We start from the raw sequence: 13,677 nt of genomic DNA, 5'->3' as shown, positions 1-13,677 counted from the left end.
CATCTAAACTGTCAATTTGTAAATAAATCATATTTCTTAAAGCTGTGACAGCCTCTGTCACATGTTCATTTCTCCAACGGAGCAGAGACCCTGGTTGAAGGCAAAGACCCGTGGAACCCTGTGCACAGCTCAGCAGGGTTTGGGGTGGCCTGTAACAATAAATAGGATTACAGCCCTATAGCACAATCCTATGCGTGCCTAGAGGAATTACTTCTGAGTAGGCCTGCCTATTGTGCAGGTTAACGTAAAGGGGGATCACACTGGGTTTGATGGGACTTTGCTCTGAGGTAAGTATGTATAGAATAGCAGCCCTAAAGTACCACTGATATTGGTAGGACTTCCAACTTACCTTGCGTAACGTGGTCCTAAAAGAGTGGGAAGTAGCCAGAGAAGTGTCAGGAGCTCAACCTACACTCAAGTAGGACCCTGGCAGAGACACATGCCCAACTGGCATGTTCTCTCCCTCCTGGTTGATCATTTGGGAGCTTCATAAGCTTTCTTCAGCCCAAACATCACAGTGACCGATGCCAATCAACACCGGCACACTTAGGGATCCGCAGAGTTTGTGCATCATGTGTAACAGACCTCAGCAACTCAGCATGTTGGCTAATCTACTTTATTTACATATAAACAGACACGGAGCACTGCAACATGGGTCCTTCTCTCTCTAGCATCAGACACCAAAGAGAAAAAAGAACAAAGGACAATAGTCCCACTTCACAGAACACAGTAACACAAACATCCTGTCTCCGTCACTTCCCACTCTGTCGAGTCAAAACATACACCATCATGTGATAGACAAAAACAAGAAGCCCACCCTCCATGGGTCTCTGCAAGTCATTGATAAGAACATAAAGGAGAGTTCTACAACATCAGACCCAAAGCTCATCTAGTCCTGTTTCCCACAGTGACCAATCAGATACTTCTCTGAAGCAGGGCATGGAAACAAGAGCCCTCTCCCATTGTTGCTCCCCAGCAACAGGTGTTTTGTCACAGAAGATTGTGGTGTAAGGCAACCTTTGAACCTGGAGGTTGTGTAACTAGTAACCTGCACCAGAATTGGTGCATAACTCCTGACTGGGAAGAATGAACATGTTTCTACTGATTCATGATAAGTGGTGGCCTTCCCTGATAAAATTGAGGGTGAGTAATTCAACTTTGCTCTGGGGTCGGTTGTGACTGAAAGATCTGAGTAAGCGTAATGCAGAGAAATAGCAAAATTATTGGGCAAAAGATGTGGGATATAGTATTCAGGTGAAAGATTAGGAAAGACTTTGGAAGAATGACCTAAAATTAACAGCCTGTACCTTACTTAAAGAGTAATATGAAAATGATGTATAGGTGGTATTTAACACTGGATAAATTGGCAAATATGTATAAAACAAGAGAAAATAAGTGTTGGAAATGTAAAGAAATAGAAGGTACGTTTCATCATATGTGGTGGCAGTGTAAGGTTATTTTAAAAATTATGGGAAATGATATATAATGAATTGAAAGAAATGTTAAGAATAAACTTTGTTAAAAATCCAGAAGCCTTTCTATTAGGTAATACAGGAATGGATCTACCTAAAGAATATAAGAATTTGTTTATGTATGCAACAATGGCTGCCTGGATATTGCTAACTCAACATTGGAAAGATGAAGAAGTCCCCACCAAAGAAGATTGGCAAATTAAATAAAGGGAGTATGCTGAAATGGCTAAATTAACCGGGAAGCTTAGAAATCAAGATTACAACAAATATAAAAAAGAATAGGAAATGTTTATTGCATATTTACAAAAGCAATGTACACAAGTCAATACATTAGCAGGATTTTAAATAACACTTGTAATATTATAGACAATGTACCAAAATTGGAAGTAATCAGAGATAAAGACTTTATTGACATGTGTGAATGAAAATATTATAAAGGAACCAAGAGTGGAGGAAAGTTCAGGGCAGACTGTGGATTTAATATGGATTGAATATACAGTTGTTTTAAATGTTTTATTTTATGCCTTTTTTATGTAGTTTTGTGAAAATTAATAAAAATATTACACAAAAGAGAGAGAGAGAGAAATAGCAAAATTATCAGAGGAGGCTGTCTGGAGGGGCCCAAGCCCAGGGCAGTGAATTGCCTAGAGAGGCAAGAAGAAGTCTTCTCTGCAGAAGCATTATTTGAGTTTACAGGTTATTTGGGTTATTTAGGCAGGAGCAGAGGGAAGCCACAAGACTAGGTTCCTTGCAGGGACACTGCCACTTATCAGAGTGGGCTAGCAGTGTAATTCTATCCACTGGGCAAGCTATTTCTGTCCTCTTGGGCCACACTAACCTAAAAATACAGGCACGCCCTCTGCAAGTTATTATGAGTCACACAGCACTCTTTATCGTGCAACACTGAGAATTAGCAGCCTATCCATTCTTCTGGACTACACTTGGAATGTAACTCACAAACATCTGGCCTTTTGTGCCAATGGAAGCTGGCTCAATAAAAAGCTATGGGCTTGTCCATATTTTCATGTAATCCACTGTATTAAATTCACACTGAATAGCTGGAACTCCCTGTGTTGTTCCTGTGGCCATCCTCTTTCCACACCGCAACAAAGGGACAACTACATAACAATTTCCAGTTCTTGCTTCGGTGCACCCAGGAGGCAGACAGTAGCTTATCTTCCCTTTCCTTTCTTTTTTTCATACAAAGCAATGACAACAAAGGAGAAATTATTGTGGGAAAGGAGCTATGTTTTCTCCCCGGTTTTCAAAAAGCATCTGTAGGAAAGCTTGAGAGCAAAGCAACCAACAGTTGTGGTGTGGTCTCAGCAGGTTTCATCTTCGTCTTCATAGCAGGAAAGCACCATCCCTGTCCTACTGAGATTTTGAATCTTGAGCTAATTTCCACTAGTCGGAGTTGCAAAGCTTTTAACTGAGAGCATTAGTAAACAAGAAGTCATTCACGCTGTGAATTTTTGCAAGAGTCAACTTCATTTATGTGTGTTTTCAAGAACTTCTGTTTCACCGTGCCATGCAAGTGGCTTACTGCAAATGGCTTGTTTAGAAAGAGGGCAGCCTCATTTTGTAATGGTTCTTAGGCCATAGGTGGATGAGCGATCGCTGAGATAGCAAGGGAGCTAAGGAAGACTCAACTGGAGAAGGGACAGAGTTCAGATGCAGAGCATCTGACTTGCATTCAGAAGACATAGATTCAATTTCTGGTATCTCCAGGCAGGGCTAGGGAAAGTTCTTGCATTGGGGATCTAGTGTCACTCAATGTAGACTGGGATCAGCAAACTTTTTCAGCTGTGGGTCTGTCCACTGTCCCTTAGACCATGTGGTGGGCCAGACTATATTTTGAAAAAATAATAATGAACAAATTCCTATGCCCCACAAACAACCCAGAGATGCATTTTAAATAAAACGACACATTCTACTCATGTAAAATCAGGCTGATTCCCGGACCGTCCATGGGCCAGATTGAGATGGCGATTGGGCCGCATCTGGCCCCCGGGCCTTAGGTTGCCTACCCCTGGTGTAGACAATATTTTTCTTCTGCTTTTTTATTTTTTATTGAAGATTTTCTTAGTTTGCAAAAGTACATGCATTGTCTCTTTTCCAGGTTGTGTTTTCTACAGGTCTATTACATTTCTTGTGAGAATGCCTGCGGGTGGCGGGGGGGATCTGCTGCAGTCGTGAGCAGAGGATCCATGGTTCCCCTTCCTTCCCTCCTCCGTGGTTACAAAGCATGGATCCACATGGATCCTCAGGATTTTTGCATTGGGCTACTCCAAACTCACTGTCAGATCACATGTCTGTGGCCACAGCATGAACCACAAAAATCATATATCCACTATTTCGTTTAGAATATTTTTTTTCTTGTTTTCCTCCTCTAAAAACTACGTGCGTGTTATGGTCTGGTGCGTGTTATAGAGCGAAAAATACGGTATATGCAGTATAAGGTTGGGAAGAAAAAGAGGGGGCAGAGAGGCATTGGTGGAGAAAAGGGTGTGTGGTGGGGGTGGTCTGCCCCGGGTGCCATCCCTGAGGGGGAGTGAAATTGCTGCAGGCGCCACCCCCTCAGGACGCCCCGCCCCTGGCACACACCCCTGGGATGCGTGCCACAGCACCCCCGGGGGCGGCTAGCCCCCCCCCCCCCCGGGGCCACTCCAGGGGTTGGAGCAGCTATCTCCACTTCTGGAGAGAGGGGGTGGCATGGTAAAACTTTTATTTATTTACTTAGTGTATGTGTGAGGTTTAGTGTCAACGTCACTTGGGAAGGTTCTCTTTCTATTCGCTTGTTATATTTACTTGGTAGTGAGAGAAGTTGGGCGTGGCCGCAGTGAGATTTGTTCGGGATGGGTGGGTCAAGTTAGCCATATTGATTTGTATGCTGTTGGTGGATTCCTGTTGTTGTCTTTTGGGGCTGTGTATGTGATAAAGAAGGGACGCAGGTGGCACTGTGGGTTAAACCACAGAGCCTAGGACTTGCCGATCAGAAGGTCGGTGGTTCGACTCCCCATGACGGGGTGAGCTCCCGTTGCTCGGTCCCTGCTCCTGCCAACCTAGCAGTTTGAAAGCACGTCAAAATGAAAGATAAATAGGTACCGCTCCGGCAGGAAGGTAAACAGCGTTTTCTGCGCTGCTGTGGTTCTCCAGAAGCTGCTTAGTCATGCTGGCCATGTGACCTGGAAGCTGTACGCCAGCTTCCTTGGCCAATAAAGCAAGATGAGTGCCGCAACCCCAAAGTCACTCACGACTGGACCTAATGGTCAGGGGTCCCTTTACCTTTATGTGATAAAGGGGTATCATACCGGAGTGAAGACGGCCTCTTCCATTTCCCCCCGTATCAGTTTCAGAACTGTAGACAGTAATGAACATATGGACCAATGTTCTGACTCAGTATAAGGTGGCTGCATAGGTTACATGTTTCTCACCACCACACATAAACTAGAATAAAGTGAGTAATTCAGTGTGTTCCTGCATAAATTGTGTTCTTGAGTCAAAGGATGACTGGATTTACAAAGAACATTTGGGGCCCAATAGTCATGCAGAATGAGACATAAAATAGAACAGTCCATTGGTCCTGTCCCAAATTTTTGGAGGATGAGGCAGACACTTTTTTGACTTAAAAAGGGAAGAATTATTCTAAATTGCTCTTTCTTTTTGCATTCTAAAACGTATCTACGCGTTCAATGCTGTGCATGTTTACTCAGGGTCCTCTCAGATAAGTATATTTTTATAGGTTGGGGCGATTCACCTAAACTCTAGAAATTAACAAATGGTAGGATTTTATTGAGATATAAAGGAGGAATCCCTAGGCTAGAACTATGCAAAATGATCTGGCCGAGTTAGAGGTGGAAGAAGCCTCTCTTGAGATGACCGTGCTGTGAGATATGGACCTCCTCCATATAAACTAAGGTGTAAATTTATGAATTTCGGTTTCAGAAGTGTAGACAATAATGAAACATATGGACCAATGTTCTGAATCAGTCTGTGGTGGCTTCATATGTTACATGCTCCACACCACCACACATCAACAAGGATTTCACTTTGGGAAGACATGCTAGGGGAGTGTGGAGTCATCTGCTACGCCACTTCTATGTTACGATTTATTTAGTCTCGCAGAACCCATCCTTTACGTGGTAGAAAGCTGAGGGATCAGATCTTTGGCACAAAGAATGTGAGTGAGAAATGTCAATACAATCACTGGATATTTCCATGGGGGGAGTATCTTTCTCCCTCCACGCTTTCTCTGTTCTCTACTTTAAACTCACACACATCCTCTTGGCACATTTTCATGTACTTTCACTTTCGCATTCAACACGTTTTCGCATTCAACGAGGCACGGCGGTGTTTTGAATTCTGGCACAGATGGATGTCTCCACTAACAGGATAAACATTTGAAGTGGCACTTGCTGAATGATTGACACTGGTTATACAGTAAGTTCTTATTCTGTCAGACTTTGGCATGTCATTAGGTGTCAGAGTTAATCTTCTGCCAGCCATTTGACAGGATTGTACTTAGTGCCTGATGCCAGTTTCTAAAAAGTGTGCATGATTAAGGCTGCATACAAATTACATTTGTTCAGTTGAATAACATACTGGTTATATATTTGGAAAGAAGATAGAATTATCCTAACAATGGGTCTCACCGTAGAGAGCTTTATGGAATATTGTATCTATTGTCAGGGCCATGAATATCTTCTCCAAATATGGACTTCCAGTTTTCTCCACATCAGTCCGAGTCTGGCGTTGGAGAGTTGCTAGAAGATATTGATCACTCAACCAGGAAGAACTCTGAGTATTTATACCAGGCCTGGCCAAACCGTAGGGTATTGTCAGATAACTATGCCTCTGAATATTCATGTCCTGCTTGTGAACTTCCATAGGCATCTGGTTGCTCAATATAAGAACAGAATGATGAACTAGTTAGATATTTGCTGCTCTGATCCATACATAGTCCTAGGGAGTTCACTCAGCTAGGTTCCAGCCCAGGACAGCCCAACTTTGGTCTCATATCTGTCATATTTGAGTAAGTCCATGATGATTTTGCAATGCATGCTAGTCTTTATATGAGCCAAATTTATTGCTGCAGATTAGTTCAGAAAAAGCTATTTACAATGAAGGAAAGCATTAAAATATCCTTGGCTTTCATTAGTCAAGTGGCAAGAAGGATGAAATCATCAAGATAAGGGAATGATCTATAACATTGTTTAGATATTTTAAACTTAGCAGGTATGAACCTGGTTTTCAAGCTAACTCCTATGCACCCATTGTTCTTCCATGTCAGAAGCCACTAAATTCATGCTGAAGGTATTATTACCCAGAAGATCCTGGAGAAAAAACTACAAAATTTAGGAGGCAATTCTCTTTCACCAAAAACAATGGAGATACCAACAGAGATGGAGAAGAATCTTGTTCAATCTGGATTTTAAAGAAAACTAAGCTAATTCAGTTTCTTATACATATTTGAATGAAGTTAACAATCATATTGTGTACTTCTCCAGATTTTGCAATTAGATTTAGTTTTTTGATAAAATGCTAGGGATAATGTGCAGGAAAGCAAACAAAATTGAGTATTTTATAGCGGAAATGTGTAAAAAAAAATGCATATTTTATGGGACAATGTGTGAAAACATGTACAACCTTAATGCATTTTTAATGTGTGTTTTTTTTAAAAAAAAATGCAGAAGATGGGATGGAACTGACTTGTGTTCGAATGCATGCAAAAGTAGCACAGTATAGAAATAGGCTAATATGCCCATTCCTAGTTTCAGGTCCATTTCAGAATAAACTACAAGGCTCCAATCCACTGGCCCTGAGATTACTGCTGAACTCAGAATTGATTGTATTGTAAAGGACATTATCTCAGGTATGGGTGCAAAAGAACCACCACCATTAGTATTAATCTTCAGAAGTGTTTGGAAACTTATGGAAGTCTGCTGTGCTTTTTGCAGATTCTCCCAAATTATTTCCACACAAAGAATTGTTTTCCATTGTCATCCAACAGAAAAAACAGTATCAATAATACTAAGACATAATGGCAGACCCTCCAAGTGTCCCTATTTTCTAGGGACATCCCTGATTTAGAGAAACCATCCTGGCTTCTGATTTGATCCTGGAATGTCCCACTTTTCCTTAGGATGTCCCTATTTTCATTGGAGAAATGTTGGAGGCTATGGAGTTATCCGACCCCCGAGGCGTCTGAAGGCAATTCTGTATAGGGAAGTTTTTTTGTGTTTTTTTAATGTTTAATGTTTTATTATGTTTTTATATATGTTGGAAGCTGCCCAGGGTGGCTGAGGAAACCCTGTCAGATGTGTGGGGTATAAATAGTAAAATTAACATTATAGAGTGGGATGTCCCTATTTTCATCAGAGAAATGTTGGAAGGTATGTAATAGAAATGATAAAACACAAAAATCTTGTGTCAAATGGTAATGAAGCATACGAAACAGGGCATAACAGGCTAAATAAGAACAGAGGCTGTTGCCCTGCGTATATTTTGGACTACAATTATCATAAGTCCTAGCCTGCATGTACTGGCCAGTGCCGATGGGAACTGCAGTCCAAAATATATCAAGGACACCAGGTTGAGGGCATCTGGGAGACACCATGATGAGTTCTCTTTAATTGGCACCATTTTATAGCACAGTATACAGCAGTTAACATAATTCAACAAGTATATTGGAATTTCAGAACAAAAATCGCATAATTGCCTTGATTAAAAGAGTTTCTTCCAAACCCCAGAACTGGAACCAGAAGACAGAGTTGACAAAATTACATTACACTCCTAATAATGTCTTAGGGTGAAGATTCTGTCAGAGCATTTTTTCTGCCTACAGGTCTGTGAACAAATTAAATAACTATTTTACTGGAGGCTTTGGCATCAAAGAGGGTTTTTATAGGTTGTCTTTTTTAAAAAAAAGTATAGTTAACTGCTTTCCATATCAAAGCATGTAGAAGTTGACATCAACAGGGGTGGAGAAGCTTATAATCAGGAGAACTTTTTCAGGTTTATGAGTGTGCAAAATGTTCTCTCTATTTGCATCAAGCTATTAGCAAACTGTTTATGTATGTATTTATGCATCGCCTTTATATCCTGCTGTTCTTTTAAAGAGCTGCAGGCAATATACATGGGATTTTTACAAGTTGTGAAGCTGCTTAGATGACCTTGGTTCAGTTACCATGCCTTCGCCTGAATCTACCTCACATGGCTGTTGTGCTCCTGGCAGGTAGGCTGAGATATGGGGTCTGACTCAAGGTCACACAGTCAGATTCATGACTGTGTGGGGATTGACTCATGGCCCGCATTGCTCAGGTCTTGCCCTCTGACCATGGTACACCACACTGAATTTCTTCTTTTAGCAAAGTGCTGATGTTTGGTAGAACAAGTCCTATCGGACATTCCCTATCTTCTCTGTGTGAATGAAAGGATTTGTCCTAATAAACATCATGTATTGAGGGGGGAATAAAAGATGAAAGACAAAGCTGTTCAGTATTCATCAAACCAGCTACAGTATTTCCAGAGTTATCGCTACTAAGAAATATGTGTTAAATGTACAGCTCTTCTTACTGGACTTTCCAAGGCAATTATGTGTTTATTTTACCTCAGCAAAGCAACATGTTTTCTTTGGACACCCTATTTCTGCAGATTTAAAAAGCAGCAACAACAGCGGGATTTGGGTGAACATTGTTGCATTGGCATACTGCAGGGATTCTCAGACTTCCTATGTGCTTCAGATGGCTGAAAATTACCGAGGCCCACCAGTCTCAAAATGGCGCCAGATGGAGGCAGAGTTTGGCATAATTGGCTGTCAATTGCAGACACAATTTTCTACTGATATCTAATCCACCTTTGGAAATGGCTAAATTCTTTGCTGCTGAGATTTCCCTATGGCTAGGAGTCCCATAGCTCAGCTTTCCACATGCTAAAAACAGAAATCCTTTTCTGGAGGTGTTGTTTGACATCCTCCCCCCCCCCTTTGGACAAAATTTGCTGATCTGGAGACTCCTAATGGCAATGTGCAGAAATGGGTCCTGTGCAGGTGCTTCTTCACACTCCAACCTGCAGTAGCAGAAATGGTACCTCACAGGATCGATGCCCGTGCTCAACAGCATCAATACAATGGAGTGTTGGGTGGGAAAGAAAGCCATGATGTTGACCTAAACAGAAGCCTGTCAGGTAGATCTTAGCCTTTACCATGCAGCTTTCCTGCCCTGCCTGTCTTTCCTTCCTACCAGATACCTGTCCCCCTGACAGTCACAGATTGCTCTGAGCCAATCCAACCCGACTCACAGCCCTCTGTGGTCATGTGTACTTGATTCATATGATACTCAATTTTGCCCAAGCCTCTGTGAGACAAATCTGGTACTACCATATTTAGCCATTCTGGGTAGCTTCCAACAAAGATTAAAAACACATTAAAATGTCACACATTAAAAACTTCCCTCAACAGGGATGCCTTCAGATGTCTTCTAAATGTCAGGTAGTTCTTTATCTCTTTGAAATCTGATGGGTGTTCTACAGGGCGGGTGCTACTACCGAGAAGGCCCTCTGCCTGGTTCCCTGTAGCTTTGCTTCTCACAGTGAGGGAACCACCAGAAGGCCCTCGGAGCTGGACCTCAGTGTCTGGGCAGAATGATGGGGGTGGAGATGCTCCTTCAGGTATACTGAGCCGAGGCCATTTAGGGCTTTAAAGGTCAACACCAACACTTTGAATTGTGCTCGGAAACATACTCGGAGCCAATGCAGTATCAGGCAAGGATAATTTCCCCTTGCAAACACACTAAAACTGGCTGAGCTATACAGTGGTACCTTGGGTTACATACACTTCAGGTTACATACGCTTCAGGTTACAGACTCCACTAACCCAGAAATAGTACCTCGGGTTAATAACTTTGCTTCAGGATGAGAACAGAAATTGTGCTTTAGCAGCACGGCGGCAGCAGGAGGCCCCATTAGCTAAAGTGGTGCTTCAGGTTAAGAACAGTTTTAGGTTAAGAACGGACCTCCAGAACGAATTAAGTTCTTAACCCGAGGTATCACTGTACCAAATTTTCCTTCTCTAGCATAATGGCCATTAAGAAATAAGCTTTTGACTCTCAACTTGCCGTTTTAAGCCCACTTGAGTCCTCAGTCTCCACATGGTTAACAATGAATAGTGTGCAGGAGAATCAGAGGGGGGCGGCTCCCATCCACCAGCCCTGCTCTCACAGCCCACATTGTCTATGCATTTGGAGCATGTCGACGGAGGTAAAACCTGCAATATTCATATTGGCTCCCCCTTGAGCTGGAACCCTGTATGTTCTGTGCATGTAGAAGCAGCCCCTTGCAGACTGGCACTGGAAATTAAACACTGGCCCCAAGACTCGGGGTCCTGGGACCCTTAAAATAAAATCTGAGCAAAGTTAGTGAAGCAGCAAAGAGTTTATTGATACATTATTGGAAGGATAGGTGTCCCAATACAGGCAGAACCAAGCTGAGTAAAAGACAAGTTTATATCACCTTCCCCTGAGTGGGAAGGTACCTCCCCTGTTGACATCTCCCATTCGCCTGAATTCAGGGACCCTCGCTCTTAATTAGGTAAAGGTAAAGGGACCCCTTACCATTAGGTCCAGTCGTGGACGACTCTGGGCTTGCAGCACTCATCTCACTCTATAGGCCGAGGGAGCCAGCGTGTGTCCGCAGACAGCTTCCGGGTCACGTGGCCAGCATGACTAAGCCACTTCTGGCAAACCAGAGCAGTGCACAGAAATGCCGTTTACCTTCCAACTGGAGCGGTACCTATTGATCTACTTGCGCTGGTATGCTTTCAAACTGTTAGGTTGGCAGGAGCAGGGACCGAGCAATGGGAGCTCACCCCGTCGCGGGGATTCGAACCGCCAACCTTCTGATCGGCAAGCCCTAGGCTCTGTGGTTTAACACACAGCATCACCCACATCCCTTTCACTCTTAATTACATTTCTCAAATAAGGAAGCGTGTTCCTATGCTCTCACACATCTACCCAAGCGATAAAGCCACTCCTTGACCACCCCCTTAGGCGTACACAAGTTCTACCCCACTGAAGCGTGCTGGTGTGTCTAGATAAACCACATTCTAGCAGCAAGCTGCCCTGTTTTTCTAACCCCAAGCCAGTAAAGGTAAGCCCCCAAGCGAGTTGGCCGTTAGTTAGCTGTTACACCCTTCTACTCAGATGTTGCAACAGTTTGAGGCCTTTTGACCTTTTATGAAAAAGCGGTGTTTTTATTCCTTACAGTAAGTTAGCCGGGGTTGCCTGTCCAGCATGCAGTTCATTGCCAAGATGCCAGACCTAGTTGTGTATGTTTCTCTTTGTGCATGGGTGCTGAATGCCCGAATAGGGCTACTACAGTGTCCTTTTCACTGTTAGAGAATGGGGTACCATGCATGCACTGTGACTTCCTTGTGCACTTTGGAAGACATAGGTGGCTGTGCATCAGAAGTACTGAAGTACTAACAACTCCCAAAATGAAGCTAGCAAGGGGCAAGGGAGACAGGCTTGCCTTATATACAGTCCTTGCTTACATAGATTTGATGCTTCGGGGAGACAATCCATTTAATTAAATGCTCAGTAGCCAAAAAAGAAAAGAAAAAAGGTCCTAAATTATCATGAATAGCAGTAGATCTGGTCTATGTTGTTCCAAGTTATAGAAATGTACATCACAATTTGCCACTTTATTCCACGCTGAAAGGTTTGCAAAAACGAATGCGCAGAAATATAAAATCATACTATCAGGGAAAGAAAGCAAATAAGAATGCTCCTAATTACTTGCACGATGACAGATGTTTTCTAAAAATGGTTCTTATGCCTCCAGATTTATATAAGGTTAAAAATGTGTAAAACAACAATCTCCACTATGAATACTGAGCTGTCTTATTTGGAGTGTTAGAAACACAGTGTATATTGTTTAAGGACGGCTGTATCTTATTTAAAAATAGCAACACAATAAGATACAGTCACCAAGAGCCTGCGCAGGAGAAAGGAGAATTCCTTTCTCAGCATTGTAAATGGATGCTCACATATGAATTGAAATTCACCAGAGAAGGAGGCAAATTAATATCATCGGAACCTTTAACATTCTTTTTTTGAATGTCCTTTGCGTTATGGTAATTGGTAAGTATACTGATAAGTGACAATTCCTTAATGCTGAGGGGTGTCTCAGAGTACCAAAGAGATGCTGCAGAGATTACCAGGCCAAGCTATTTGCATGGCTAATCAGAAGGCGAATTTAATTTTGATGCTGGAGCACTGACAGATGCTCATTTTCAAATATCTATCATATATGGAAAGGTAAATGTCAAGCAGTACTTATTCTAAAATTTGCCTTACTCTCGAGAATTAGAGTGAATTCCAGAAGAAGAAAAAACAAGACCAGACAGACGTGTTGGCAATGAAAAATGACTCTATTTCAACTAATACCTGTATGCTTAATAGCTATGCCTGCCCTTTATTTCTATATCATTTACGAGTTGCACGGACTTACAATGACCTTTGCCTTTAGTTTAATGGCAGCCCCTATTTTTGCTTTCAACTAGGTGCAAGAGTTCTGAAAACTGCTGGATGAAGGCTTCACTCTGATGCCTACACTCTTGGGAGTAAGTGCCATTTAACTTGATGTCCTGTTTTGTAGACACACATAGGGATAAGCTGTGAAAAATAAAAACCCTGTGGTGCCCCTTGTTGAAAAAAGCTGAATCTCCATGTCGCACCCACTTGACAGAAGCTAGCATGCAACAATTATTTCAAGTGGCCAACATACACCCAATCAACATGAAACTCATGACTTCCACCTGAGGAGTATCTGAAGGTACAACATCTCCATATGCTTCTCCCCATTGTCTGAGATCTGCTAAGGAAGCTCTGCTATCCCATGTCCAAACTATTGTCTCAATAAAGTCCTCTCTGATTATGGGGAGGGAGTCAGAGAGTCCTAGCCTCTTTAATTTTGGGGGAGGTCAGAAGGAAGGTCTGTAGCTTAGGAGAAAATCATCTGTTCTCCATGCAAAATGTGCCAGGTTCAATTCCCAGACTCTCCAGCTAGAGCAGAGTTTCCCAAACTTGGGTCTCCAACTGTTTTTGGACTACAATTCTTATTATCCCGTACCTGCTAGCTAGGGATGATGGGAGTTGTAGTCCAAAAACAGTTTGGGAAACCCTGAGCTAAAGCTTCAGAAGAACCTTGC

General features: G+C 42.4%; 1 long non-coding RNA gene across 1 annotated transcript; it reads left to right on the top strand.

The window, feature by feature from the left end:
* The first annotated feature begins 930 nt into the window (after window positions 1–930).
* LOC310826585 lies at window positions 931–13,421 on the top strand. The gene is made up of 2 exons (XR_014555862.1): window positions 931–1,143; window positions 13,030–13,421. It is a non-coding gene; the product is annotated as an uncharacterized lncRNA (long non-coding RNA).
* Window positions 13,422–13,677: the final 256 nt, after the last annotated feature.

This window comes from Podarcis gaigeae, assembly GCF_964106915.1.
Source record: "Podarcis gaigeae genome assembly, chromosome: 10".
NCBI classification, from domain to species: Eukaryota; Metazoa; Chordata; class Lepidosauria; order Squamata; family Lacertidae; genus Podarcis; species Podarcis gaigeae.
This window is presented reverse-complemented; position numbering and strand designations above follow the sequence as displayed.